General features: G+C 47.7%; 1 long non-coding RNA gene and 1 other non-coding gene across 2 annotated transcripts in view; one reads left to right on the top strand and one right to left on the bottom strand.

The window, feature by feature from the left end:
• The window catches only part of LOC135915778 (uncharacterized), a 500,939-nt gene that overhangs the window by 254,250 nt on the left and 222,851 nt on the right, over window positions 1-23,838 (bottom strand). The gene's annotated exons all lie outside the window — the stretch shown is intronic.
• TRNAS-CGA (transfer RNA serine (anticodon CGA)) lies at window positions 21,826-21,898 on the top strand. The gene has a single exon. It is a non-coding gene; the product is annotated as a tRNA-Ser (tRNA).

Raw genomic sequence — 23,838 nt, 5'->3', positions numbered from 1 at the left:
CCTAGGGGCCGCGAAAACGTCCGAAAATTTGGATAATCACAAAACTTTTTGTATGCCTTTTACTTCCCCTAAGAGGCTAAAAAAAAGGAAATGAAGGACTGACCGCACACTTAGTAGGCATATCGGTGCACGTAATGTGACAGGCGAGCACGTGTGAACGCGTGTATAATTAAGAAATGCATACTGTTTCTAGTGACAATTCTCCTTTCCCAAGCTTAAGCTTCACCGCTATCCTTTGCGTATGCATCACCGCGTCACATTACTATATAGAGGTGAAGTTACTTTTCAGGAACTAGCATTATGCAATGCGCCATGCTTTCCGAGCTTCGAAGCCAGTCGCGAGGATTAAAAAGATGGAGTCGGTGCCATTGCTGACAACGCCTAATTCTTTCAATGAAAACCATACCACCGAACGGCAAGAAGCTTAATAGCGAATGTCGAAGCAGCTAGGCCTAGCGTTGCCGTGGTGTTGGCTACAGCTGCCAGTGGATTTGCGTGCGAGAGCGCCTGTTCGAGCCGGCGAGATAATCAAAATGGCGGCGGCGGCGGTGGCTTTGATTAATACCATTTCGGACCTGCGGTCACGGCAAAAAGTCCGAGAGGTTCGGACGGAAATGGGTTCTTGCGTCCGAAATTTCACACATTTCTGTACATTGACACTATGGGGTACATGGTAGTTCCGCGAAGCCATCCGAATTATAGGGCATGTCCCAAAAATCAGGCGTCCGGAAAATCTTTCGTTGACTGTACAATGCCAAGTCCTCCAGCCGAGGACACGGCATTAAAGACTGTTGTTACGATCCCTCTCTATTACTCGGAGCGAGCATTAGCGCGGCTTTCGTTTCCTTTCAATAAAATTACAGCTTATTTTCCCTGATAGAAGCACACATTCCCTGAGTTTTCCCTGAATATTTCCAGATTATTCAAGATCCCCGATAATTCCCGGTTTTCCCGGTTGGTAGACACCCTGGACTATTTCATTATTTGGAGCTTATTCTTTTCCACGAATTCTACCAACATATCTCCTCTAGCGTTCCTAGAATCGATGATGCAGTTGCCAATTGCTTTTTCACCAGCCTGATTTTTTTTCACTTTTGCATTAAAGTCGCCCATGGCTACAGTATACTTAGTTTTTTTATTACGAGCCAAAACCACAATATGATTACCAGGTATGCCGTAGTAGAGACCGGATTGATTTCGACCACTTGCAATTCTTTAACGTGCACCTAAATCTAAGCACACGGGCATTCTTGGATTTCGCCCGCTTCGAAATGTGGCTGCCGTGGCCGGGAATCGTTACCGCGTCCTAGAGCTTAGCAGCGCAGCAGCTAAACTGCTAAGCTACCATCGCGGGTAAAGCAACTTTTCAATGTATGTACATACCGGATTTTCCGTCTGATCACCCGCTACAAATGGCAAGACACAAATAATAATAATCATCATCAACGATTTTCCTCTAGCGTGCCAGGCCGGGCCTGGTCATGCACACGCGGGTCTTGGCTAAGCTTAATAATGGACGCCCGGGCCCGGGCCGAGCCTGGCCTTAGTAACACTGGCCCGCGGCGGGCACGGGCTTAGAATCACGGGCCCAGACCTGGCTGTGCTCGGTCATGTGCATCCAAGCCCGGTCCGGGCTTGGGTTTGGCATCACGGACCCAGGCTAGGCTAGGGCTTCATAAAACGGGCCTGGGCATTGCTCAACGCCACTCCTTGTCTGGTGCTAACATATTGTACATCACTGGCGCAGGCAGGACTCTATGCTTGCAGGCCAACGTACTTAGGGTTCGGAGCGCTTTCTGGTTTCCTTCTTGGACATTGCCTGGCTTTTTGAAAAAAAAACATCAAGCCAAACACCAATTCACTTTCGCCGCAAGTGGACAGATCTGCCAGAGTGCCGACTAAGTGGACGTGCCTTGAGCCCTGATGGCCTTTATGTACTTAGTTCCTTGAACATCAGTTGAAATAAACGGGAGAGTGAATTAATCTCGCTTTTACCAATTGCTAATAAGTCATCACCTAAGAATTTGAGTTCGCTGTGTGAGTACTCTGTACCCGAAAAAGCACTAATTTACTTTTATAGTAATGAGATTATAGTAACAGTCAATGAGGCCACTGAAACACCTTGTACGCAAATTTTGGCGCTATGGTTTCTTAATAGTTGATTAGCGTTGTATGGCAGCCGTGCTTCAGGAGGGTGGAAGATATAGTACAGGGATCTGGGGACTCCTTCAGGACAAGATAAAAAGAGGAAGTGAAGTCGAGAACGCTAACCAGTAAACAGGCATTGGTGCTAATGATTCGAATGGCGGAAACATTAAGAATGGTGGGAATATAAGCATATGAGGCAACATTACGTCACGCAGCCAGCCTTCGCAAGCCAACTCCGCGTGAAGCCATCCCCTTCGGTTTTTTTTTCTCTCGAATGGTCGACCCAATAGCAACCCTGCGCTCGGAGACGACCCAGTGTGCCTGGTTTGCCGCAGGTTGTATTCGACATGCACTTATCCAGGTGTTTTGCCAACCGATCTGCGCACATCTTCTCCCAATGGGCCTGTGCAGCTTCGTTCCATTATTGCATTGTGTATATGTACCGTCAGCGTGGCAGCCGCACGTTGCCGTCGCAAACGTTGTCTTTTCGGAAGAGGTCGCGCTGAGCGTGGCTTGCGCGGCGATGGAAGGCACCAAAACTTACAGCGACATGATCACGTGACGGGACTACTTTTTGGTTGATTCAGTTTTCTTACTTCCTACTCGCTCCTACTTCTTTCTTTCCTCCCTGTGAGCATGCCATAGGCGAGCCCTTTGTACGCGGACGGTGACTGGGAGGGCGTACTGTCATCCGACGACGTACGCGTGTGACACGGAGGGATGCACCTGCGACATCGCAGTAATTACGTCGCCTCACGGCGAGACAGTACAGAACTCGCAAAGGCCGGTGACAAGATGTCTGCACCAGACGCAGCAGCGGTATAAAAGAAAGAGGTGTCGTCAACAGGGGTCGTCCACGCGAAAATGCTAGACAACGACTACAGAGTGCCCAGACAGAGGCGAGGCGTTCTTCAAGCTATGACGCGACAGAACGTCAAGCCCTATAGTGTCAAGCGTCAGGCGCTGGCCGCTCAGGCACAAGGCAGGATAATCACGTTTCGCCTCACAAACCACCTGGCATCACCGTTGAGAAAGGTGCGTGTGCAGATGGATATGCTGTATACCTGTCATTGTAGCTTAGTGGCTATTGCGTAGTGCTGCTTAAGGTCGATGTCCCGGTTTCGCTATGGGCCGCAGCAGCCCTCCCCCCCCCCCGCTTACATTTTGATACCACCAAAATTCAAAAAATAAAAACTCTCGTCTACTTAGAGTTGAATGCACGGTAAAGGACAGCAGGCGGTCAGGAGACTCCGCAGTACTGCATCACGGCGTCCTTCGTAATCGGTTCGAGGCTAGGGCTACGTAAAATCCTTAAGTTTAATTTAATTGTTCTATGATGAGTATCCCCACCATCACGGGCTATGAAACTATCAATCTGATAAAGGACCTCGCAACAAAAAGCAAACTTTATTTTTAGTTATTTATCGGCACTCTCCAAATGGTTACGTTGTTCTATTGAGATGAAAAAAAATAGGATTCATGGTCGCTGAATTCTCTAATTGCCAACGGCTTTCGCTTTTACGCTTAACAATAAATAACTTCTAGCACTTCCACTTCGTTCGATCGCGGTGGGCTTTCAGCTCGTTTAGAGAGAAGACGTTACCTGATTTTGCAACTTTTTAGCTGTGAGTAGGCATTGCCGATCTCTGATGATCGATTTTACTTCACATAGTGTGTCTGGCATGAATACTGCCATTTGAAGCTTTATTACCAGCTTTATTGAATTTACTTCAATGTGCGTATGATTCGCTACCAGATAGGAGAGTCGATTTAAGCAAAGTGAAAAAACATCCTTATCCTGCACGGCAAAACAACCTTATAGTAGCCATATTGTGATGGGTCATTGCATATATAAAACCACTATCTCCATAAGTGTCCTTTACCAAAGGAGAAAACCGTATGCTGTGACTTTCAGGTCCTTTATGCTCCATAATGCAGAAGGCAATCAAGTCAAAGCAAGCAGCCGGCTGCAAGGCTTCAAAACCGTCTCCCGATCACGAAAGCGCACATTGCATGTAACGAAGTAAAAAAAAGTACAAACTACTTGCTATTTGCGCACACAAGTGAAGACAAGTAGGACTTTCACATTAACATTGAGAGCGACAAAACGACTTCGAGGATCGACAGAATGGCTAGCAAAAACAATGCAGGAAATATTCTCGTAGTTTTCTCAAAACATGCAGTACTTCTGCCACAGATTAAAAACAAAGAAAACCGCTCTATAGCGGAGAAAAGCGCCCCCGGCTGACGAGGACAGGCCACCCGCGTGCCTGTTAGCACGCCTTAATTGAGGGCGTGCTAAGAACAACGAACAGCGAGGGAAACTGTCTGCTACGACTCGGAGAGGCATGCTCGGTCGCGTATGGAAAACACGTAGGCGATAAGTTCTGGCGAAGCCTTCATCCCACCAGGGCGAGAAGGAGCGGGAGAGCCTGAGGACGTCCTCTGGAGCCGTAATTAACGCCAAGAAAGGCGGTGTTGCGTTTCCGACTGAAGGCTTTGCTTCATCCCTTTTTCAGTGGAGGCTTTCCGGCGCGTATTTGGGCGGGCGCCCTTTCCTTGTGCGAATGGTCCTTTGCTTTGTCTAGTGAGTGCGTGCTGGGGACACACGAGTGCTGCATTTGGGGAGATAGAGCTTGCACCAGCACAGGACCTGGCGCTCTCTCTGTGACCCTCTCGTTATCGACACAAACGTTAATTTCCTGTTATTCCACGTCTCGATGACGCAGTGTCGAAATATGAGATGCCCAAGTTGCCCTAAACTAGGAAGATGAGATTGTAACTTGATGGCTTTTCTCAACACACGTGGGAGTGTATTTTTGAAAACAGCGTTAAAAAAATTCTCCGTTGCATAAAGAACGAGGGCTGTATACAAATTCATTTCTCCATAAAGCGTAGTTCCTTGAGTTGTTGAACAACGATATAACTGCAACAAAGCGCTAATCCACGACGCAACGCTGGTTCCTATGCACCTTCGCACAAATCTGCTCGTAATGGTACCATTTTCTCCAGAACATTATGTTGCTTATGTGAAAACTGGGGTCTAATCCACCGAGGGCAACGAAATCGACATGAATGAATCCTTGCTATGCGCACATGTCTCTTTTAACACCTGACATTCTGCCAACAAAGACGGACTTCCTTTGTTTTCTTACTGCGCTGTTTTTAAACACAAAAACCGAACAAAAGACGGGCAGAAGTGCAGACTAACCATTGTTTCATCTGGGAAACATTAGCGTTGCTTAACCGAATAATAGACAAACCTTTTTCGAAAAATTAAAGGCAGTTCCACCTTGCGAAGGTGGATGATCAGCGGAGCTATAAACAACATGGTAAGAAAACTTATGGTAAATACTTTATTGCATTACTCATTGTGACTTAGTAACGGCGGTCACAATGGCTTTGTGGTCGCGATGATATACATTGATCGGCATAGTCGCAACTGCAGGCACATTCTTCGATCATGCAGACCCCAGGCCTCGGTGCTGAGAATGCTGCAGACGGGCTCCTTTCCGTCTCGCTCGAGGCTGAGCCTCTACACTCCAGGTGTGGATCCCCGCTGCCCAGACTGCGACGAGGAGCGGTCGACCTTGAACCACATGCTGTGGCAACGTTCTGCTTTGCGCCACTCGCCTTTAAACCGGCAAGAAGACTGGGATGAAGCCGTCAAGAGCAACGACCTTCAAGTCCAGCTTCGGGCTGTCCAAAGGGCCTGCGACAGGGCTGAAGATCACGGTCTTCCGCCCCCGGCGCAGGTGCGGCCCGCGACTACGACACGGTAGTCCCTTAGGACCAATTAAAGTTTCTTGTCCGTCCGTCCGTCCGTCCGTCCGTCTCTGTCTGTCTGTCTGTCTGTCTGTCTGTCTGTCTGTCTGTCTGTCTGTCTGTCTGTCTGTCTGTCTGTCTGTCTGTCTGTCTGTCTGTCTGTCTGTCTGTCTGTCTGTCTGTCTGTCTGTCTGTCTGTCTGTCTGTCTGTCTGTCTGTCTGTCTGTCTGTCTGTCTGTCTGTCTGTCTGTCTGTCTGTCTGTCTGTCTGTCTGTCTGTCTGTCTGTCTGTCTGTCTGTCTGTCTGTCTGTCTGTCTGTCTGTCTGTCTGTCTGTCTGTCTGTCTGTCTGTCTGTCTGTCTGTCTGTCTGTCTGTCTGTCTGTCTGTCTGTCTGTCTGTCTGTCTGTCTGTCTGTCTGTCTGTCTGTCTGTCTGTCTGTCTGTCTGTCTGTCTGTCTGTCTGTCTGTCTGTCTGTCTGTCTGTCTGTCTGTCTGTCTGTCTGTCTGTCTGTCTGTCTGTCTGTCTGTCTGTCTGTCTGTCTGTCTGTCTGTCTGTCTGTCTGTCTGTCTGTCTGTCTGTCTGTCTGTCTGTCTGTCTGTCTGTCTGTCTGTCTGTCTGTCTGTCTGTCTGTCTGTCTGTCTGTCTGTCTGTCTGTCTGTCTGTCTGTCTGTCTGTCTGTCTGTCTGTCTGTCTGTCTGTCTGTCTGTCTGTCTGTCTGTCTGTCTGTCTGTCTGTCTGTCTGTCTGTCTGTCTGTCTGTCTGTCTGTCTGTCTGTCTGTCTGTCTGTCTGTCTGTCTGTCTGTCTGTCTGTCTGTCTGTCTGTCTGTCTGTCTGTCTGTCTGTCTGTCTGTCTGTCTGTCTGTCTGTCTGTCTGTCTGTCTGTCTGTCTGTCTGTCTGTCTGTCTGTCTGTCTGTCTGTCTGTCTGTCTGTCTGTCTGTCTGTCTGTCTGTCTGTCTGTCTGTCTGTCTGTCTGTCTGTCTGTCTGTCTGTCTGTCTGTCTGTCTGTCTGTCTGTCTGTCTGTCTGTCTGTCTGTCTGTCTGTCTGTCTGTCTGTCTGTCTGTCTGTCTGTCTGTCTGTCTGTCTGTCTGTCTGTCTGTCTGTCTGTCTGTCTGTCTGTCTGTCTGTCTGTCTGTCTGTCTGTCTGTCTGTCTGTCTGTCTGTCTGTCTGTCTGTCTGTCTGTCTGTCTGTCTGTCTGTCTGTCTGTCTGTCTGTCTGTCTGTCTGTCTGTCTGTCTGTCTGTCTGTCTGTCTGTCTGTCTGTCTGTCTGTCTGTCTGTCTGTCTGTCTGTCTGTCTGTCTGTCTGTCTGTCTGTCTGTCTGTCTGTCTGTCTGTCTGTCTGTCTGTCTGTCTGTCTGTCTGTCTGTCTGTCTGTCTGTCTGTCTGTCTGTCTGTCTGTCTGTCTGTCTGTCTGTCTGTCTGTCTGTCTGTCTGTCTGTCTGTCTGTCTGTCTGTCTGTCTGTCTGTCTGTCTGTCTGTCTGTCTGTCTGTCTGTCTGTCTGTCTGTCTGTCTGTCTGTCTGTCTGTCTGTCTGTCTGTCTGTCTGTCTGTCTGTCTGTCTGTCTGTCTGTCTGTCTGTCTGTCTGTCTGTCTGTCTGTCTGTCTGTCTGTCTGTCTGTCTGTCTGTCTGTCTGTCTGTCTGTCTGTCTGTCTGTCTGTCTGTCTGTCTGTCTGTCTGTCTGTCTGTCTGTCTGTCTGTCTGTCTGTCTGTCTGTCTGTCTGTCTGTCTGTCTGTCTGTCTGTCCAATCGATGCACGTATGCCGCTGGGTGGTCGGTTGTACCGGTCTGGCAACGCAAGCGATATGTCTGCAACAGGAAACGCGTAAACCACTCCTTTTTCCGTCCCGACACATCCATATTGAAATCACCGACAACGACCACAGTTGTAGTGCCCTCACAACTAACCCACGCAATCTGAGCAGCCATGAGCCTTACGGGGCTATGAATCATTACATATTTGCTTACTTACGGGAGCTATTGATGATGACAGTTTTTGACATGCTGTCCTGTATGTTGTATGATTGATTCGAAACAATGTAAGCACTGTTCGCTTAACCTTTATGAGTGTTTTTATCAGTGCTCTGCCTTACGGGGCTCATAGCCCCGTAGGCAGGTGCTACATTCACAGAGGTGCATTTTATGGCTGCTAATACCGGTGTGAGTTCTTACGGGGGTATGATCCATTGGTGATAATAGTTTTTGTGTACGGGCACGAAAATTCTATGGTACCCTAGCCATATACAGCTCTCACGTAAAATAAAGCAGTCGTTCGTTCGCGCTTCTGCCTGTGTCCTGTTCTGTGTTCAATACAGGCACAATACGAATGTACAACGAAGTCATCCCAAGTGACATCAATTCTAAAAAGGCGAACTCAGATTCATTTGGTGGCTTTCTTTCATGGCAGCCAGAGACACCGAGCTCGATGCTCCGCATGATTAGCACAGCCTTTGTCATTTGAGTCAATGTATTTTTCAGCTTACAAACTTTGGTGCCACCACGCCAGCGCAGGTTATGAAATGTATTGATACCAGCAGACTAAACCTGCTTCTCGTGTTAAATGAGCATAAAAGCAGAAGTAGGAGTGTTCTTTATATTTGTGATGATGGACGACTAAACTGTTACCTTGAGTAACAGTTTACCGAAAAATGAATAAAGCATCTGCTGGCAATCGTGCAAACATTACAATCATTTAAAAGATGTACAGCCCACACAAAAAGCAAAACAATTGGTACGGTTACCTGTGAGAGCGCGTTTCCTCTGACTACGAACCTTTTCCTTCTTCGCGAAAGGAAGCTTTATTTACAAAGAGGTAAGGAAAAACAAAGGAAGAACACACTTCTGTTAAAAAGAGAAATACTCGTGTCATAAAAAGAAGGTTGTGGATGACGTTCGGGAGATGGCTCTCATTATACTTGGCCCTCGGCAGAGCAACCGGACAATGAGGGGCAAGCGAAAGCTGAAATGCCATGTCCAGGTGGCACACTTCCGGAACCATCAGTGTTTCTCTTGGTCCAAACGATTAGATGAGCGGCTAAGGGCTGCCGTGGGAAATAAAGAGGAGCACGAGAACAGCAAAATGGAAGAACAAGACTGCGTTGAAGCCTGACAAGCTTCTCTCTGTCCCTGATGGGAAAGCGGAAACTTTCAGAATGGGGCACTCTCGTCAACAGCAGTGATGTTCCTCCGCAAAACTGATAATAAAAGAATCCGCCATCGCGTTTCACGCCACGTGATTATTTTTACGCGTTTCCTCGCATTCACATGTATTTTAGCCGCTTTGAACTCTACAAAAAAAAATGTCCTTGAAACGCGTAATGGTACGAAATCAAGAATGCGCTTCGTAGAGAGCACGCAGCGCCGATATTGCAAGGGTTCACGGTCGTCTATTGTGCGTCATTCTTGGGTAAGCCGAAACCAGACAACCCTGCGAAAGCGTTTCCAACGTTTTTGTGAACTGCGAGCTTTAATGAGACTTAATTATTGGTGCGAGTGTGTGCAAGTCTAAAGTCTATAGGCCATTTGTGTGCTTGTGTGCTGTTTGTGTTTGATCACCGTGTATATGTACATTACATCCAACAACTTCAGTACAGAATAACCGGGCTGTCAGAAAGCCAATGTCTCCAGCTTTCATCAAAGACAGCATCTCTCTCTCTCTCTCTCTCTCTCTCTCTCTCTCTCTCTCTCTCTCCTTGCTACTGCTGTGCGTTACAGACATTCACGGAGGTAAGGACCAAGACAAGTGAGTTCTCACGTGCACATCTAAAGTGTGCGGTCGCTTTTTTACGGTTTTATACATAGTATAACGATTGCAAGGCACTGCTTTCAGATTCAACTCGACATCCTTGCGCTGTTTACCTACAGTCAGTGGAGAAACTCTAAACGCCAACACTTCGCTGCACGCGCTGTCTTGAGAAGTAAGAGTACTGAAAACGGACATTCAGCCGGCCATTTTTCTGATGTGCACATGAGAGTAGCGCACACAAACCGGAACTCCAAACGTTCTGTCGAGGAGAGTGACGGCTCTCCAACGATTGTCACCAACTGTACATTTGAAATTCCATTCCGTCCCATGGTTTCTCGCTTAATAAAATTTCTCCTTTGGCAATTTGGCGCGATTGGCACGACGTTCTGCAGCTGAGAGGAATCTCGTATACTACACCAATAGCGCAACGCACAAATCGCGTAGCCTGCTTCTTCGTGCACCCGTGTATCTCAGTACTCGTGGTACGAGCACATAACTGCGCTAGTTCATTGGGAGCGGGAAAGAAAACATGGTCGCCGTATCTAGCTTCCACCTTCTTAAGGTTGTGGATAATTTTCTGCGTGTACGGCTAACCTCAGGTGTAGTGGCATCTGTTGTGGTAACGGCAGACTCAGAACTCGACAAGCGGTTCTTCACCTTACGGTGAACAGATTCGGCAGCAGCGCGGGAACACACAGACACACATGGCGCCCTGTGTGTCTATGTGTGTTCCTCCCTTGTATGTGTATATTAATCGCCCTAGAATCATGTTTTCTTTCTTGCTTGCTTGTCCCCTGTCCACCCAACTATCCATCAGTGATTCATGTTGCCTGCCAGTCGCTCAGTATATCGGCAAATATATTTGACGTTATATATGGGTTGATCATTTTTAACTTTCCTGAAATTTTCCCAGTTGAAAATGACAACAGAGGTTGTGTTCAGTACTACAGAAATTTCTGTTGTACAACAGGATTTTTCTGTAGTAACTACAGATTCCTGATGGAGCGACAGACTTTTCTGATGTACAACAGACATTTGTTGTTGCTACTACAGAAGTACAGTCTGTCGTATGTCTGTTGTTACAACAGAAAGCTGAAGCTCTACAACAGATTTTTGTAGTACTACAGAAATTTCTGTTGTACAACAGGATTTTTCTGTAGTAACTACAGATTCCTGATGGAGCGACAGACTTTTCTGATGTACAACAGACATTTGTTGTTGCTACTACAGAAGTACAGTCTGTCGTATGTCTGTTGTTACAACGGAAAGGTGAAGCTCTACAACAGATTTTTGTAGTACTACAGAAAAAATTGTCATCACTACAGGCACCCTGTTGTCCCAACAGAAGTGTTCCTGAAGTAACCCGAAAAACTTCTGTAGTGCTACAGAGAGCTGTTGAAATACTACAGAAACCTATTGTGGCAACAGGCCCCCAATTGTCACAACAGAAGTGTTCCTGAAGTAATGCGACCAACTTCTGTTGTACTACAGAAAAATGTTGTTGTACGACAGAAACCTATCATTGCAACAGGCCCCCAGTTGTCATAACAGAAGTGTTCCGGAAGTAATGGACAAACTTCTGTTGTACTACAGAGAACTGTTCCACAACGGAAACCTATCGCCGCAACATGTACCCAATGATGACAACAGAAGTGCACTGAAACTGTGTGATGCGACAAGCTTCTGTAGTGCCTTGTTGAAAAAGACAAAAGGAATTCCTGTCGCAACTACAGAAATTCTGTTGTACGACAGAAATTGTTGACATTTCTTAATTGGGAGACATTTCTGACATTACGGCAGAAATTCTGATTTCGCAGCAGAAGCATTCTGTCGCGACAACAAGAGTTCTGAAGTCGGAACAAAAGCTTTATATCCTGACAGCGACTCCGACGTTACGACACCAACTCTGACGTCGCGGAAGAAACATTCGGTCGCGACGGCCAAGAGTTCCGAAGTCGCAACAGAAGCGCTTTCCGTCGCGGTCCTTTAAAATTGTATGTTTTCGCATCGGTGGTGTACACTGTACTTTTCTCTTGCGCGGTATTCAATCGCGCTTCTCTGAAGCCGGCAATGCTGATGGCACCGACACCGGTAATAAAGTCGACGTGGCGAATAGTTATAATTGTGCCGTGACGACGCGGCACCAGCAACGCCCTACCGGCCTCCTCAAAATCGGCCGCTGATCAAAATCATACCATCTGCGGGAATGGCTGCGTATCCGTTTTTTTTTTTTTGGTAAGATGTGGCACACAGGCCTGTGGACTTACATGTGCTGTTACACTGACACATTAGTTAATTTCCCAGGAATATTTCACAAGCTTATGCGAAGCGGAAAAGAAGATTTGGGTTGTTCCACAAAGTTGCGTGAAAAGCTGTCTCGCTCGGGTCTCATTAATCTGGTACAGTGCTGCCGTGAGAAGCCAGTATGCTGTCAGAAAGAACTCTCATCCACCAATGTTCATGTAGCTATTTTGCATTGAACACACGAATTTTATGCGCGCTCAAAAGTGTAAAGAACGAGAGACAACTGTCGAAACTAGCAGTAATAACCCTAAAAGTCAACGTTGTCTATTTCTGAATTTCTTATTTAATAAGGATATCGTACATCAAAATCGATGTTCTAGCACTGCAAGATGTACCTATCGATGGTACGAACACTCTTGCTCTTCTAGAGATGCGGCACTTGACGCGGTGGAGTGATAGCGGATCTTGGCTCTCAAAATGCAAATGTAAACATCAGCGCATCGGCACGTCGTACTGTTCACATGGCCAAAACGTACACTCGAAAAGCATGTCAACTATCAAAAAAGACTTTCCTCTCACATGTTATGGTATCCGGTTCCTTCCTTTCAAAAAGACAGCCAGTAATACACCATATGATTTGTTTATGTTATTAGGACTTTATTCATTATGGAGAAGTCGAATGATCGACAGACATGCCGAGCCACCTCGCTCGACAAGGTCTATCTTCCGTGAAGAGACTGCTCAAGTCCGGAGTGTGGTGCTTACATATGATCCCGTCCCTGAATGGATTTCACACCTGGACGCTTGTGTTTGTTTGCCAGAATTTTGAACTGCCATTGGAATGTATACTTTCTGTGAATTTGTTTCTCTTGTATGATCATATGCGATGTAACTGTAGCGGTTTGACAGTAACGATAATCCCATGCAATAAAGAAAAAAAAATGTCAGGGGTGGTGCAGTGGTAAGATGCCGGGCTCGCAAGCGTGAGGTCGCATGTTCGAATCCTAGGCGGGGACGTTTTCTTTTAATTTTTTTTACTTTTATGTTTTTCTTTTTTGTACTAACAAATTTACATAACCTTACGGACGTCTCTGTCAATTTTTAATTAAATATTGATCAAGAACTACACAACTTTCTACTACAGGACGTCACACTACAGACAACAGAACTACAGGCAACAGAACTACAGGCAACAGAACTACAGGCAACAGGACTACAGGCAACAGAACTACAGGCAACAGAACTACAGGCAACAGAACTACAGGCAACAGAACTACAGAAACAACGTCCCAAAATACGACAGACTCTTAAAATTTCCTGTTGCGTTTTTCAACTGGGTGGGATGACTTGTAGTAGCATAGATCAGTATACGACTAATATACGAGGGTGCTATAGACCAGAACACGCTAGTCTCGCACCCAGACTAACCGAACGCATACTCTCGCACCCGGGTTGCCCGGTCGACCGGCGCTGTTTTGTACTGGGCTGCCAAAGTGTGTTCGCCGGCGACCAGTAGACATGGCAAGCGCCAGCTCTAGGGCTCCAAAGTGCGGAAATGTGCCCGTTCACACGGATCCAAAGCAGAAGAAGTCATCTGGGCATCATTGCGTCGTGTTTGGATGCCAAAACAACCAGAGGAAAAGGAGCAGGTTGCTTAGCGCTGTTTGCGAAGAGCACAACACACGTTGGGATTCGTGCCGGTGCGGTGTTTTCATCCTGCGCCGATTTCCATCCGCAACGAAGAATGCCAAGCTGCGCCACCGGTGGATAGCTGCAGTGAATAGGAAGAACTATCAACCCAGTGAAAATGCACGAGTGAGTATTCGATCTGTGTATATTTTGGTGCCACGTTCAACTTTGCGCCCTACAAACGTAATACGTGTAACACGCAGGTTTGCTCCGAGCACTTTCTGGGCAACAAGCCACTAGAGCAGAATCCCGCGCCGGTGCTTCGCCTTGGCTATAACAAAAAGGCAAGCCTTTTCGTGTTTTCATTCAGGCAGAGCTCCCGACGGTTAAGCGGAACAGTTGAGTTTGCGGTTAGCGATACTTGCAGCTGGTGCACGGAATGACCATTAAGCGTGAACGACAAGTTGTAGGCCTTGCTGGTGAGCGTTATTGCTAATGAAAGTAAACCGAAGTCTGCTCGTCACGTAGCATGCGTCCACAAAAACGTAAACGACGACTACTCGCCGCCGAAGGTGTTCTTGCAGCGCACCTACCTTTACGAGCTGGTGTTGCAGGTGTCATTCGTAACGAATTCATTTGAGCCTCCTGAGCTCTAAACTGCGTGCGGGCTGTTATGCGGGGCAAAGCGCAAAATATTGCCGTTCATATGGCGAGGAAAATAAGGTGCTTAATTATTCTTGTATTTTGTAACAAAATTCTGATCGTTCTCACTAGTATTTTTTTTACTGTTTTCTTTTCTAAGGGAGCGCCAACAATCCGATGGCCTCGCACAAGCGTAACAGGTCTGGTAACAGGTAGCTGCAGTTGGTGGGGCTAATTTCTTGGAATGCAGGTGCGGTTGTTGTCTTGTACCAAAGGGGTCCTGATGATGCAGCTTTAAGTAGGGATGGTAATTTTACGTGCCCTGTCATAATTTGTGCAACTGTACAACACCTGCATCTGTCATGCTCGCCCTGTTATACGGGCTTTGACTGCACATGTAGTTGAACATTATAGCTACTGTAGTACCTCATTTTCCAATGAGTGCAGGTTTAGCATCATATGCTGCTTGTTCGAGTGCTGTAGGCTTTTGTTCTGAATGTTGTACTCTGTGGGGTTTCCGGTTCTCGCGGTGGTTGTGTAAAGCCGTTGCGTTGTGTTGCCGGGGGCTCCGTGTCCCTCTCCCCCTTGCCTGGACGGGGTGGCAGCAGGTCATAAAACACTGTCACTCTGCTGTCATCCCGCCCACGGGAAGGTCAACAGGCTTTCCCCATTGGCTAAGATTTTGGCGGGATTCGGGCCCTGCTTGCGTGCACTCCGGGTAAGGGCGCGCAAGACGGGGCCCGGAGAGACCACATCGGGGCGTCGGAAGGTGCGTACGTGTTCCTCTCTGCGGGCGGCGGCCCCCTTTGTCCGCCGCCGGCCGATGGTTACTCCGGCTCGTCGGGGTCCCGGCCTCGGCGGGCGTGCGCGCACTCTTCCGTCGTCTCGATGTCCTGAGGCAGCGTCTGTCGATCGTGCCCCCGTCTGTTCGTCTGTCGTTTCTCTCTATTTCCCCTTTTCTCTGCTGTGGGGCGCACGATGGCAGGCGCTGACCGAAGGATAGGCAAATTCTTACCACTCGGGTTCTTTGTTCTTTGTTTCTCTCCCTGTCGCGGTGCGCCGTTAGCGGCCAGTGTTATGTTAAACGTGTCTTTGTATTGACTCCCAGGTTAATAAATGTTCTTTGTGACTTCTCGAGAGATTTGCCTAGGGTCTCCCTTGCTGCGCGCGCGCGGTCTCGCCTTCCCCTAAGCTGTGGGGCCGGCGGGGCGCGTACGCGCGCAGCTGCGCGTCGGCACACGGAGCGGGCTGGAGTAGGCGCGGACGCGCGGTGCCCTGCACGCGTGGCGGATCGGAGTGCTCGAACCCGCGGTGGTGGTCGTCCGGCGCGCCGTGAGCGTCGCGGGTGAACACCACAAAATGGCGCCCAACGTGGGGCCAGGGGCCTAATCAGCCTCTGGCCGCCGAGTGTCCGGGCTGCTGCGTTGCAGAGGCTGCGTTGCGAACGCGCTTTGTCAACCGAGCCATGTCTATCATCTGTGTGCCGAATTCGTCTATTCTCTTCTCACTCTTTCTGTCATACCTTGCCTCAGTAAAAGTAGCGTGGTAAGCGTATCGGACCACCGCTTCGAAGTTCCTCGCTGCGAAGCGCGGACGAGGAAAGGAGTCAAGTGGCCGCCAAAATGCTGCAGTCGTCATCGATTGTGGAGACCATGCGGGGCCGGAGGTCTCGCCGATTCGTACCGGGAGGGCTGACTTTTTCGTCCTTCCATCTGCTCAACGATTCGGTGAGTCCGACGGATTTTCGTGGGTCTCACGGTGGAAGAGCTAGCGAACGGCCGCATCTCAAATCCGCCGCTGAGGCCGCCGCACGCCGTCCCCCCTGTTGCGCCCGGCCTTTGTGTGCGACTCACCGCCCCAGGGCCCGAGCGCGGAACCACTTTGGGTGAGCTGAACTCTTATCAGCCTCTTTTGTGGCTCCCACATTGTGCGGTTTGTTTCACCCCAGACGTGCGGAATTCTCCGCCGCTGCGGTTGTGTTTTGTGCTGTATTTGTATGTGTTGTGGCTGTTGTTGTCTGTTGGAATCAGTGTACACCAAGGTGAATAAACACCTTAGGTCGAGACTCACCCTGTCCCCACTGGCCTGAACCCGCCGTGGTCGCAACTCACTGCGAACCGCGGGTTAGGGGTCACAGCTCTGACTGCTAGGGCTGCTGCGAAAGTGCTAGGGAGCGACTGCCGCTCCGCCGGCGCTGTGCGATCCAGAGAAGGGTCAGGTGCGCACGCGCGAGCCTGAGTAATACCCCTATAACTCTTAAGTGGTTGTACGATACAATTGGCCTGGTGTATTTTCTCTTTCACTTTGAGAGGACTTTATATCTTCGCAACAGTGATGGCATGGGAAAGAACTACAGCCCTTCTTACTATAACATCTATTTTGTTTTCAATGTGCAGGTGGTGAAGGGCAGGCGTCTGCTAACCAGGCAGTCAAACGACCTCGCCAGTTGGTTGCCAAACGCGGCCAACCCAGTAGAGACCATGACAAACAAGACCAAACTGAAAGTGCAGATGACAGTGTTCTGTGTGCTTTAATAATATATGGCACCACCACAGTGCTGTAAATTCCTTCACAGGTTACGTGCCAGAAAGCTCACACGTGTTCTAGCATATAGCGCGCGGTTTGTACAAACGTAATAGCGTACCTACCCGATGTATTCGCTTCTGCAGTCTGCACACCACTCAGTGTGGCCATTGCGGACTTGCATGAGGTCTTGAAGTTTGATTGAATCCAGACAGCGAAAATGACAGGTTAGAAAAAACGCGAAACACGCCTTCCGCCCAGCTAAAAAGCCCAAGTTTCGCTTTCGCGCCGGGTCGCATCTCCCGGCGTGGCAGCCCAGGCCTGCTACTTCGCGGCGCTTGGGATAGATGGCGCGACCGGCACTCATCAATATGGCGGCGCCCTTTGAATTCACGGTGTTCTGGTGTATATTAGTCAGAAAGGTGTTACAACACTATTGGGCAAAAGCGCGGCTTACAAGGGCGCACAAGCGCAACTCAGGTGATGTCGGGGCCACCACTCCGGTCTATTGTTTGCTGCTATCCGGATGGCTAACGCGTCTTACGGTATTTTCATTGGTTCCCTATGTTCTCTATAGTTTTCTATGCCAGTACTCTTCTGGCGGTCTTTTCAAATAGTTTTCTCACTTGTTTAGCGTGTAAAAACTTATAAAAACGGCTCAAGAATCTATTTCTCAAAGGCAGCGTTTACATTGCTGGCCAACGGAACTCAGTCAAGCTTGTTGCGAAGTTTTCATGCGTGGTTCCAAATGCTGGACGAGCAGTGCAGGTGGCTTCAGCGGTTCAGAGACGGAAATTACAAGCCTGTGAAATTGAATTATCCCGGCAGCACATTAAAAAGATCTGGAAATTAAATTACAGATTATTCACATTGGAGCACATGTTGCAACGGTGAAACTGAAGCTGGGCAGAATTCAAGTCCCATTTTCTTGGCGTAATTGTAAGATTAGCACCACTTCTGTGATATCCGACTTCAAAGTGTGCTCCGAAATACGTTGGCATTCGAGCTAACAGTTTCCCGAAATCGTGCACCAAGCAGTGTGGCATAAACTTTTACGCCAATGTATTTTTAGCAGATATTGAGAACGAATATTATGAAAATGGCGCTATGGATTTAGGATTTCTGCTAAATTTCGCAGACATGTTTTCACTACTGCTCGACTTCGATTTCGCAGTTGAAAAATGTGCCATAGAGTGAATAGATAAAACTAATTTGTGAATCTATTGAATTAGGCGCCCGAATATTCCAATTTGTCGCGCAAGTAACGTCGCCGGGTACAGGCATTTCACTTGAGTAGGCCGTACAGCGCTTGCCGCATGAGATTAAAGGGGAAAGAAGTTTGTTTGAACTATATAAAGAACAAACCGGTATATTGAAGCTACTGCACCAGAAATGCTCTAAGGAGAGCTTGTGCACAAAAGTGTTGCGGCTGCTCCAGGAAGGTCTCGCATCTTAGTGGTCGCAGATGGGGAGGTGGTGCGGGGAATCAAGCACAGGCCCGAGGGGCGCTCTCAAGAGCAAGACATCGATAGCTGCGGCGTCCATTCAGCAAGACGCTGCATCTGCCATCTGTGAGGACGGGAATTCAATCTCCGTCGAGGTTAAAACTCCCCAGGCTGGGAGGAGCAGCACAATGCCGGTCACAAAGGCGAGCTTTCTTCCTTTTTTCCTGATGCTGCTTCTCCACGAGCTCACCAGGAGTGAGGTCTACGCTCTTCAATAGCTTAGCGTTCAAACGATGAGATGAGAACCAGCCTTTATATATCAGTTTTTTTTCCATGGAGTTCCAGGTATTTTCTCTACACTTTTCGTTTCTCTAGCGTGAAATGTAAGAAAGCACCCAATGTTCTGTTTACCATAGACGCTCGCTTGCAGCGGACACGCCGTGCTTCCTTTATGATGCTAAACATAAATATTTCCTGAAGAATGCCATATTCTTAACCTCTCTATTGCGCAGACAAAAATATTGTTTTTTATTTCTCTGGAAAGTGCCGAGAGACGGACTTTTAAAGTTTGGCATGGGGTTGGAAGCACAGTTACATCGGGCGAAGTTCGAAGCCAGCTGAAATTTTGAGAACTATTTTGCACCTCAGCCTATGGCTCCTTTTGGAGTCTGTTGACATGCAAAGCGCTTCTTAGCGCTTTACCTTTCGAAGCACTGCGCATTCGTTTACGAGAATAAAGTTACTCGGTTGTCTTCTGTGCTAAATTTCAGCGGTGATAAAAACAGCTTGGTGAACAGCTCATGCGGGTTTTGAAGAAATAATTTTGGCCCTTCCAATGTGGTCCATAAATTGGGTTTTTCAGAGCAGTTTCTGTCTTGCATACTAGCGAAAAGTTCTCTTACGCAAGTTCTTCTGTGTTGTTTTATCGTGATGAACGTGCACGTGCAATTTCCAGGAGGCTGGAAGTGTTGTCTAAAGCAGGTGTGTCGCACCACAATAGATCTCATACGAGCACACTCGGATGCAGAACTCAATACGCTGCCTTTAAGGAGCCTGCCTATTTACCTGCGGACGATGTACTTCATAACAGACATGCTTAACTTGAAGGAAACGAAGAAGAGTTCAGAACAGCAAAGGAAGCGCAGGGAAGCAATGAAAAGAGCATTTGACAAACGTCACCACACAAAAATATTCCCGCAATTGCATTAGGCGATGTGGGTATGGTGCGGAAAGGATACGGCAGTGCTAACACAAAACTTGCGGGTCTGTTTGAAGTGGCGAAATTGGCTACAAAAGGAGGTGTACTCAAGACCATCGGCTGCACGACGGAAAAGGGTGCGATTGAAGTAGCAGCCATTTCCAACGTCATCCCTTATTTACAGTGGATGGATGAAACAAAACCCGGGAGAGTGTAGTGGGCCGTGATGACAAAGAACAGATCTGGTGGGAACGGGGGGAAGAACATGAAGAAGAATAAAGACATCGTGCTTTGGTTCTGTGCACGCTTGTCGTGGAGTGTTACAACTTGTACGACACAGACATTTACTACAGAAGAATATTGTCATTTTAATTCTTTAAATGTGGTGCCCTCAAGCTAACCATGTATTTTCGTGCTTGCTTGTGGCCCCCCAGAAAGCAACTGACGTGTGTATTTTGATATCGCATCTTCTATGAACCTCGATTTTTTTTCTAGGGATCTTCTTTTCACAGGGCCTGGTAGCCCTAATTTCAGGTAGCTGTGAACCTCCCTTCTCCGCTGCTCGATCTACTGAGCGCGAAGCACCTATTTTACTTCACCCAGCCACTTTCGCGACACACGTACGAGATGGTAATTATTGATGGATCATACAAATAACACATCCCTGTTAGCAAAAAAAAAGTCATTTCCGTATAGACAAAGCCGCTTCATGCGAAGGTAAAACATCGCAAAGATGGAACGCAGTAGAGGCTATAGACTCCTAATTGTGGAGGTGTTCCTCAGAAGGCGACCTGCAGAATTATTACTGCCTACTTTATGAGAGCGCTAAGAGTATCAAAATATAGTCGTGGCCAGCAAGAAGTTGGCGGGAACAGCGTGTCGCGTGTATTAAGGCAGGTATGATGTGGGGATATCGCTGAAGTGGGCGGACTCGCTGCCGAGTACATTAATTAGTTAATTACGTTAAGTTTCCTGCCTTAAGTTAATTTTCCTGCCTTGCCGACAAGTTTGGTTGACATTCGTAGAGGATTCAGCTACCAGTTTTATGGTCGTACACGACCGACTTGTAAAATTTCTGCCTAGTGTCATGCAGTGTTCGCGCATTTTGGCATCAAACGCATTTTTATGAACGAGTGACTATTTGAAAAATTACGGCGCAATCCATCTCACGATCACTGTTGACGTTAATGCTTTTCGCATTGAAGCAATGTAGCGACACAACGAATCGCCACCGCCGAAACGTGTCATGTGTGATGCGTGTACTCCAGTGGGACTCCTCTCTCGCAATTGCCCGTAGACACGCTGCGCAATCAAGCGGCGCCGCCACGATGACTGCGCGAACTCCTTTGCGTTGCCTCCGAGATTCAGATTGAACCGGAGGCACGCCGGCGTTCATGAGACGTGCATGGGCATGTTCATGAACCACCGCTTCGCTTCTCTCTCGCTCTTCTTATTGATGATGATAATTTATTGGCATCAGCTTGTTGGCATGCAACGGGGCCCCCGGTGGCAAATAGTCACCTAGCTTGCTCGATCTAATCAAGTAGAAATACACGTTAAAGCAAAACTTTCTATGTATCACTGATTCGTCCGGCAGCGCCGAAAACGCACAGCAGGAAGGTCAACTTACATATCTACGTAGAACAGTACAGTTTACATTCGCAGTACCACGCCAGCGTCGACTGGCCGGCCGGTTAGTGCCTGATAACGGCGTGAAACGAGACTAGCGCATGCGCACACAGTTCACTGGAAACGCAAGTTGTGTCTGCTAGGCATGACACCACCCTTGTCACGATTAACTGAGCTTCCCGATTTATCGGAGACCGCAAGTGCGCGCGAACACGGGTTCGTCTTAGGATCTGGAAAACAAAAATCAGAGCCCCATTCCTAAAGAAACATGCTTGAACGCCACACTACCCAGACAAACTACATATATATATATATATATATATATATATATATATATATATATATATATATATTATGAGAAGCCAACAAACACTGACACCAAGGACAACATAGGGGAAATTACTGGTGCATAATAAATGGAATGAGGAAACTATAAATTAATGGAAATTAAAGTGGATGAAAAAACAACTTGCCGCAGGTGGGAACCGAACCCACAACATTCGCATTTCGCGTGCGATGCTCTACCAATTGAGCAACCGCGGCGCTGTTTCCCCATCCACTTTCTTGGGTATTTATGTGTACTAGTAGAACCCTGGGAGTGTTAGCCAGCGCCACCACTCACAGACCTTGGCGGCGGACGTGGAACGTTCTTTGATCGTCCAACATTGATGCCTTCAGGTAGCATATGTGGGTTTATTGACCAGTTGCCTTCACCCAAAAAGATCACGTTCTCGTGACGCCTGCGGCAACAAGGACGTTCCACGTCCACCGCCACGGTCTGTGAGTGGTGGCGCTGGCTAACACTCCCAGGGTTCTACTAGTACACATAAATACCCAAGAAAGTGGATGGGGAAACAGCGCCGCGGTAGCTCAGTTGGTAGAGCATCGCACGCGAAATGCGAAGGTTGTGGGTTCGGTTCCCACCTGCGGCAAGTTGCTTTTTCATCCACTTTAATTTCCATTAATTTATAGTTTCCTCATTCCATTTATTAAGCACCAGTAATTTCCCCTATGTTGTCCTTAGTGTCAGTGTTTGTTGGCTTCTCATGATGTGACTAATAAAAATTGGGCCTCTCGGTTAAACCCCCTTTCTTCTCGTTTATATATATATATATATATATATATATATATATATATATATATATATATATATATATATATATCTGTGTGTATATATGTATGCATTGCATTACGCGCTATGAAGAGCCCGGAATACCATCGTCAGCTTAGCGGTGTCCAGAGAGCCTGCGCTGCGGCAGTTAGGTTAGGCCTAACTGTCCCCACGTGGGAGCGGCCCGCGGTGTCACCCTAAGGGGCGGCGCTTCTCGGGATCGTTTTAATAACGTTCTTCATATGCGTATCCGTATTACGCGCATCACGCAATGCATTCCTGGTCGTCACCATGAGTAGGCCGCGGGTGCAGCGTATACGGCAGGAGAGGCTGCCGTACGCGAACGCAAATGTAGAGTCGTCCGTGAAAGTGTGAGTGTATGCGTGTAATCAACGGCTACGCAATCTAAAATAACTGCTATCTAACATAACGAAATGTGCCTTCATTCAACTTTAATGTTCAAACAATACAATCCCAGACAAGCAATCAAATCACATATGCATAGCATCGGGTCGCACAGCATTTTTGGGGGTTTTTGCGTGGTCGTTGGCTTTGGACTTTGACCCAGTTTGCATTGGCGAAAAGCTTCGCATCCAACCATCTTTGAATAGGAAAGATGTTCTTTTTTTCTTTCTTAGAGCACAGCTCATAGGCGCCTATTACTGAGGCGTCGTCGTCCCTCGCATAACCGCGCGAACGCTCCCGTGCCACTGCTCGCGCGTTCGTCGGCGCCGTCTTGCACAGCAGGCTCCGATGCCGCTCACCCTGCCAGCGTTCCCATACTGCCCCGCTCTCAGCGAAGGCGCTGACGGCACTGGCCTACTGGCACTCGGTGCAGTGATTTTGGTGAGTACTGTCATGCGCTCCATTGAACGAACCTTCGACGTCTCAGTCAGTAGTCGTGCCCGGCTCCATTGGAGGTCCACGCATGTATGCGAACGAGGCCGAGGCACTTGATGCGATAAGTAATAAAAAGCCAACAAGAAAACAATACCATTACGTTTCGTAAAACGAGTCGTCATCAGGAAGACATCGCAATACTTTCGCATTCATCCACGTAGGGATACCTAAGTGCCCTTTGCGTTTTTCCAGTAAAAGCTTTGTGTGCTAAATTTTGACCTCTCGGGTTAATCTGTTATTACTGGATCTGTTTGAGCTTGAACTACACTTAATTCATGACGAAGTTATCCCTAGTAACCTCTCTATTGTATCGCGGCGCATAGTTTTCTTCGAAGATGTTACCGCCTTCATCCCTTATATCCATTTTCGAATTTTTAGTTGGTTCTCTGAGTGTTATTACATGGTTCCAGAATTTTTTTATTTATTGAATCGGTCGATTAAGAGGTTAATGTACCCAGATAGTCGCACAGCAAAAGCTGCGTGACGTCGCCAAAGATTGCTAATCGCATTAATACAGGGAACTGCGCATGAAATTCTGGCACCGAAGGAACCATGTTATGCGTAAAAATCCGTCAGCAACCAGAGGGAAGAAAGGAAGGTTTGCTACCCTACACGGGCCTAAGGGAAATAATGAATAGAAAAGAGAGAATCAACACTGCATCAAGGCTGGTGGATGCATAGGCAGGCCATACTTGGCCACTAAATAATCGGCTGAAGAGTATTTCACATGCAGAGCATTTCCAATTAATCGTGCCACTGAACTTTCAGCAATGGCCAACAAGGCTGCGTTACACTACTCAGCTAGAAGCCCTATTATTGAAAAGAAGAAAAAACACAAAGCAGAAGGTTAAAGATGACATC

This window comes from Dermacentor albipictus, chromosome 4 (genome assembly GCF_038994185.2).
Source record: "Dermacentor albipictus isolate Rhodes 1998 colony chromosome 4, USDA_Dalb.pri_finalv2, whole genome shotgun sequence".
Taxonomy (NCBI): domain Eukaryota; kingdom Metazoa; phylum Arthropoda; class Arachnida; order Ixodida; family Ixodidae; genus Dermacentor; species Dermacentor albipictus.
The sequence above is the reverse complement of the archived record's forward strand: the minus strand, read 5'-3'. Positions and strand labels throughout refer to the sequence as shown.